This window comes from Morone saxatilis, unplaced genomic scaffold, assembly GCF_004916995.1.
Source record: "Morone saxatilis isolate NCDOM2014 unplaced genomic scaffold, NCSU_SB_2.0 Contig12, whole genome shotgun sequence".
Taxonomy (NCBI): Eukaryota; Metazoa; Chordata; class Actinopteri; family Moronidae; genus Morone; species Morone saxatilis.
The window spans coordinates 21,177,307-21,185,015 of NW_023339674.1; positions in this window are offsets into that span (position 1 = coordinate 21,177,307).

Sequence of the window (7,709 nt, forward strand, 5' to 3'; positions counted from 1 at the left end):
ACACACACACACACACAGCAGTTTCATGCTCAAACTGTACACCCAGAGGTACTTAGTAGACTGCACACACATTTTCTTCATTGCATAAGCTGACTCGAAACACATCTTAACTCGAAGCATAACACATTAGGCATTTCGGCACACACATGGCACACGTATGCTTCATATGAACTCAATAATACATTTTACACTTGTCAGCACCCCCAAACCCAAAAGCTACAACCCATTCTGTAGCCCCCTGCCCCCCACGCCCCTGTTTTTACAGCATTTCTGCTTTGAGCTGTTGACCAGGACACAAACTTCTTTAGACCCCCAGACATCGTTGTTTCCCATGAGCCGGCGTGTAGGGGATGGCCACAGAGGTCATCTCTCTGACAACAGAAAATTAATGGTGTGCTCATCTGCTGACTGACCAGCATGAAAATCCGTCATCGTGGTCACTGATGTCAAACACTTTCACAGAGGTGTTTGCTAACCTCTAATCCTTTGGCCACGGGGGGAACTGTGACAGCTCCAAGTAAACACTGAACACACACACACACACACACACACACAAACATATGCATACTACCTACTAATAGGCTGCGGCTTACGGCTTATGTAAAATCTCCCAATTAAACAGGACTCATTTACAATGTTGTCAACTAGCAGGAAAGACCAGAACCAACATACAGTAGCTTAGCTTCAGTAAGAACACTGAAATCTGGTAGTTAATTGACTAGAGATCATAATGGCAATGACAATGAGCTGTACCTCACTGGAAGTGTTTTTCATTAAAGCAATACATTTTGCTCCTATTAAAATGCCAAAGCATTTAGTAAGACATAATTTAGAAGTTTGAGGTTAGAGCTGACTTGTAATAAATGCAATGAGGACAAATGAAGACTTGTATAGTGGGAAACCACAGGAGAGGAGAGTTTTAGATGCTACACACTGCAAGAAAACACGGACCTTTTAGTTGAACTGTTTATTCCTTTTGCCTTGCGAAAAAAGTCTTGATCCTAGGCATTTTTAGGAGAGGTGTCATGGCGGGGGCTCTGGCGTTGATGATGCTAAACAGACTCCAGATGTTGAAGGAGAGCAGAGGCAAAGAGTGCAAGAGGCCTGACAGAGAGAGGAGAAGACGAGGAGGAAAAAGCAAGCGAGAGACGCCGCTGGCCCCCCCAGGACCCCACAGGGGACGTGACTAACCGCCGGGTCACATCCGTCTCCTTCTTTCAACATAAAGTCATTCCTCTCTTCTCCTCTCCCTTCGCAACACAACGATATGTGTCAAAGGCCTTTCCTGGCAGCATTCCTAACAATCCAACCTTCTCTCTCTTATCAATACCATATCTGCTAAATTTACTATTTCCGTTGCCAATTCTGTTCTAATCTGATCCTTTATTCTCTGTTTCATCCCTTTCCTGCACTCTTCTCTTTTCTTGTGACCACTCTTGAGCATACTTGAGTATGCTTCTTCACAGTGATGTCTCTGTCTGAGGAATACAGAGGAATAGATTTACTGGAAACATGAATGCAAATGAATGCAGTACTTGGATTTATTCTTCCTCAAAGAGCTGGCTTGTTTTCCTGACAGTCCTGTGTAGTGGATGAGGAGGAATCCGCAGTTTCCATCAATCGTCTTCTAAAACATACACACATGCACAAATGCTCCTGTATTTCTACTATATTTATACCAAAGCTCTTAACTTAATGGAACAATTCAATTTACAAGGACAGAAATCAAATCAGGTTAAGCGATTTATTTGTATGAGCATTCTGCATCTGTACATTTGTGTAAAAGTGAGCTAAATATGGTGAGATAGATTGCTGCTATTTCAGGAATATGTGGAATTTTTCCATTAAAAGGATTTATCTTGGTTATCAGGGGCTTGAATATGTCGGGGCACACACACGCAGAAGGAGCTGTAGGAAATCTGTGCTACACTGCCATCTACAGAAACACACAGCTATTTCCACATAGGCACAGTAGCAGTCTCTTTCCCTCTGCCTGTATATATACATATATATTTACATATCTACACTGTAACACTGTAACAGTTTAAGCTGGTTCAACTTAGAAATGTAGCTCCCCTGATTGAAGTTATAAAATTGTAAAACCAACTGAGTTAAGTCCACTAAACTTAAGGAAACAAGTTCACTAATGTTGAGAAGTCACACTGACAAACATTACAGGAATTTTTGCTTCACATTTTTTTCTGTTTGAAAAGTAATTTGACTCGAAGCTGTGGTAGCTCTTACTTTTACACCTTAATTGGTGCAAAGACATCTCATCATTAACTTGACTGAATTCAATATTAATGTTTATCATAGTGAGCATTGTTTTTATTATTTGAAAAGGAACAACCATGGCATAGCTTAATAAATACTAGAGACACACAACAAATCACATCTGTATTATTAACTATAAAAATAGGGGTCTCTCTAAATCTGCTCATATGCTGATCATGTTTCTTTTTTAATGAGTTTTAAAGTTGTACATTCATTCAACTTTCAAAGTCAAAAGTCTTCAAAAAACTAATATTTAAATTGAATTAACTTAAATTGAATTAAACTTTACATTTACATTTAGTCAGTAAAAGACAAGTTGTTTCTACTAAATTCCTGTATGATATTTTACAGTGTACTTCATATTTGCAGGCATACATGTATGCATGCATACAGTTCAGTATACTGTATATGTGTCTGTGATTGACACCAGCATTCATACATGGAGCTGCTCATGAAATTCAGTCTCATGACCTGCAGAGTGTAGCTGGAATGTGCCTGATTGAACATATCTTCCCCCCTGAATCCCACCTGATTACAGAGCCAGCCTCCGCTGACCCTGCCTCAGACGAAGTCACGCCAACCCATTGTGACTAAAAGACTTCAATCAGAGCAGTGAGCCAGAGCTGTAATGACTTCCATCTCACGGAGAAAATTGGACCAAACTTCAGGCTGTTTGACTTGGTGACATGTAGAAACGCACACAGTGGTACAGACATTCAGACAGACATGCATGGACTTAAATACTGATTGACAGTGCAAGCACGTTCGCGAGCAGCTCATGCTCATTTCTGTTCTCCCTCTTCATCTTTCTTATCGCTTCTTCAGCCAAAGAAGCAGTACAACAGGAAAAAAAGATACTACAAAATAAAAGCTCGGGTGTGTAATTCATTTCTTCCTCAGTGCTCTCACCAATCTGATTACACCCAAGGGTCACAAACACATCAGCCTCCTGCAGACCATCCTATCAAAATCAAGGGATGAAGCTTCCAACAGCAAAGAAACTTTTTAAGACGAACTTCCTACTGAGCTATTCAGGGGATTTATTGATTTACCTGATAATCAGCGATTGTTTGCAATCAAACCTTTCACTGCAAAAAAATTGCCCCCCTGTGGATTTTACTCTGATTCTTCTTCTCCTGGACAGATCTTAACCGAGAGTTTAAAAACTGTAAATTCATGTGATGGTAAATTCAACCAGGCAATACATTTTTTTTTTCTGGATACATCACAGTCCCAGACATTTGTTGTTTCCCTGGTACTGATCTTACTCATATGACCAGATTGTTTAACTTTGTTTCAGTCAGTGAAATGTCCACTACAAATACATGTCGCACTGCTACACCACAACAGCAAGTGCTTCATCTCCTTCGGATAAATATTGTAATTGACAAAAATCACCACTCAGCTGCGCCGCCATGTGTTGGTGGCCAGAGGGGAGTGTTTATGGTCACGGTAAACTATCGATAGTTATGTATGCAGTCATCAAAAGATACGAAGGCTCGCCAAGGAAGTTTGTGTTTCTGCAAAGCTCCAGTCCAGATGTTCAGACTGAGGGAGGAGGTGGAAAGACAAATATTAGTCTACTGGAAATCTCGGAGGAGTGGGCTTTGGGTTCGAAAAAACATCAACAATAAGAGACAGAACACAAAAATGTGGTGAGAATAAGGAGAAGGGAAAAGTAATCTTGATTAAGAAACTTTTGGTTGGAGCAGTTTAGTCACTTGGTTGAGACTCTTCGTCCAAAATATATAAACTAAACAAATATCTCAACATGGGTGGAGAGAGAAAAAAATTCTCTACATATTCATGCAGAGGGACCAAAATGACATAGTTTGCTCATAAAGTATCATTTGTGGTGGGAAAAACAAGGTCAGTAGCCACTGAGAGAACATCTTTATTTTAATACATGGAAAATATAAACGGAGAGTTATCTTAGATCACTTCCCTCAGGATATCTATGTCAAAGGGATAATTATAGAGTGGTCTAATGGTATATATAGGTATTTTGCCACTCTTGTGTCTTAAGTATTCAAATGTTTCAGAAGACAACTGAAAAAAGAGGGAGAGGTAGTGGAAGAAGCTTCATTTCTTTAACCTGGCGGGCATCATAAACTGCTGTGTATATGCATGTGCATTTGCATTCATCTACATGTGATTTTTTGTGTTCATGTGTATGGTTAAGAGCTGTGGCCAGCCCAGTTCAACTGTCCTTGACACCACAAATGAAGTCAGCATGTATTTCTGCCACTGTGGCATGTTTTCCTTCCATGTCAAGGTCATGTTGGTCAGAGTGTTTGTAAAGTTCAAAACCCAGCCACCTCAGCTCACCCTGGTCATCTCCGCCCAGCACACCAGCCCAGGGAAGTACCCACAGTAACAGTAAACCAGCATCCCTGTGCCTCTGGGGCCTTGTCGAAGGCAGGGCTCTGGGTGTTAAGTGGCACCGAATTGAATTAGCAAATAAAATGGACAGGCTGTAGCAAGGTAATTTACCATGTCAGGGCAAATCAAATTATCCCTGAGGTGCAGATGGCAGTGTATCCATTACTACAGCTGAACTGGTAAACGCAGGCTGTTGTTATCTTTAAAGTCCCAATTCCCTTTGCTTTGCTTTATGTAGGAGGGAGCATGTTAAATAGTGATGATAAAATAATCAGTTGCTGATTAAGGAGGATTACTACAGAGGTATTTAAGGCACTAAAGGGAGGCAAGACAGAGATTTTGTGCCTTGGGTTTATAGTTGTGCCACAGCACAAATGCCACAGGGTCCGTTAAGAGTGAAAGCATGTGGAAGTTTATCAAGGCTCACTGGGATACACTTGATTAATAAGTACATCCCGTCAAGCACATAAATACAAAAACTGAACATGGCACAATCCAGCGCACATGATTTGTTGGATCAAATAAGTAGGATAAACCATTCAGTGTTAAAAAAAACACAATCAGGAGCTGTGAGGAGTACTTGATGAAGCAATTAAATCAAGTTATCTAGAAGTCCGTAGGTCTACTGTATATAAAAGAGACCAAACATTTTATTATTTTGAATGATTTCTGTCTGATGAAACTTTTAGGATGGAACATATTTTAAAAAAATCTTTGATTAAAAGATATAATACTTCATATTTATCTGGACAGAGTCAGATAGTGACAGAGATGATGTAATATTACATGACAACATCTGTGAAGGTTCTGCCATAACTTTGTTGTGTTAAGAGATGAATAATATGAATAATAGAGGGAGGAAAAGCAGGGAAGAGAGAGGGGATGACATGCAACAAAGGGCTCGGGCCAGACTTAAACCTAGGTTGCTGTGGTAAGGCTCCAAGATTTGACATAGCTACTTGGGTAACGCTAGTAAAAAACAGACTATAGGCACATTCCTGCCATTTAAGGTCCAGTGTGTAGGATTTAGTAGCATCTGGCGGTGTAGTTGCAGATTGCAATTCCCTCGCTTCACCCTACCCTTCCAAATCTAGGGTAGCCGCAATACGCACACCAAAAAACTGCTTTATCTGAAGCCAGTGTTTGGTTTGTTCATTCAGGGCTACTTCTGGGCACCATGAATGTCTGTAAAAAATTTAATGGCAATCCATTTAATAGTTGATGATATTTAGACTGAACCACAGTGGTGGACTGACAGACTGACATTGCCATCCCACTAGTATGGCTAAAAAATATTGTTATTTCAAGTGTTTCAAATATCATATCAATAAAGAAAGAGTAACAATGAAATGTTCGTAGCACAGTGAATTTCATTTTTGTGCCCTCTGCAGGTTTCTTCCAAGAATGATACATCGGCCTCTCGCCCATCCCCTTACACAAATATTTAGGTTCCCCTGATACATCTAATAAAACTGTTTATAATGTTTCCCCAGTGTTTCACCTCAGAGGAAGGACGTAAACTATTCACAGGGCAAGAAAAAGAGGAAGCAAGGAGCAAAGAGAGATTGAATGTCTACGTACACCTTTAGTAAATATTTGAGACATCTGCAGATTCTGGGTAACCTTTTCTGTCTTAGGAAAGATTAACTGTTTCCTGAGATACATACTCAGTCTCACCTTTCCAACAAATACACTCATTTGCTAATGTTATCTCTTCTATGGCTGCTAGCCCCTGTCCAATGCTTTCATTTATAAACCTGCAATTCTTTAAGACTGTTAAAGGAAATTGTCATTTACTGTCTCTAAAATATGATTAACCAAGTCAGGGGAAGTGAGACAGAGGGATGAACTGAAGCGATTTGGCACACTGTTTTCTGTCTGCTGATCGTTATGACTCAGACATTTCAAACCAGAAGAGAATATATAACAGCGCTTGTAAAATCAAATGTATCCTACTCTCCTCATGCACACGTGTCTACCTCCTTCCCACTGGTGCTGAGGCTTACGTAAGTGGCATCACTGATATTAATATTTAAGGCTTGTTTTGGAGATGGCACTTGTTTTTTGATGCTTGGCTTTCTCCCGTGATGATATTTCAATTGAGCTCTTACATCATCTGGATCAGGGCCACAGCTGAGATAAAAGAGCCCTGTGAGCCATTAGTACAGGAAGCATGCTGCAGTATGGTCCATGTGATATGCATTAGGAGCTAACTGGGATGGCTGCTCATTAATATCAATGTTCCCTTAGATGTGTTTCCAATAACAGAGAGATGGACTAATCATTAATCCCGTGGTTATCACCAAGGTTATTCATCATCAGTGGATTTGTGCACTCATCTGACTAATACACCTAACTAATAAGCCTGCGTGAGTTTTAAAATAAAGTTTGATATCTTTTTTTGAGTTAAATCTCTACTGTATTTCTCAGTTGGCTGTGCTCCTGTAGATGTAAGGAGTGAGATAGATGGGATCCTCAGGGGTCGGTTGGTCGCTGTAACAATACAGTACTCTCAGCACATCACAACCTCAGAGTCTGTTTTCAGGCCACGGCTGACTGAGTGTGCTCCTCTCTGTCTCCGAAGACGACACCGCCCGGATGAGAGAGACGCTGCAGGCTCAGTCAGCCTTTCGGACCATTGCACAGGCCTCGCCATGAACACACCATCCTCAGAGATTCATTACAGTTTGAGGTAGAGCTGAATGTGTAGGTAGATGTTTTCTTTCATTATGGATGTTGGTTTGTACTGTATGTGCACTAGCGGATACTTATCCAAAGTTTGTATACAAACTCGTGTTACAGCTAAACAGCACACTAAAATATGTTTCTGAGACGATTTTAGGTGAGAAATAGGCAACACAGTAATAGAATCTTGCTGTGTATTTGATCAGCACTGCCTACTTTGACAGTTTGATCTGAGTTTTGTGTGCTGCGTTTAATGGACTCACTGAGTCAATCAAAAGGTAACCCCACCCAAATGCATACGTGGCTTTATCATCTATTTTACTCTAAATTGGACCATAATTTACTAAATGAACATCATAATGTATGGA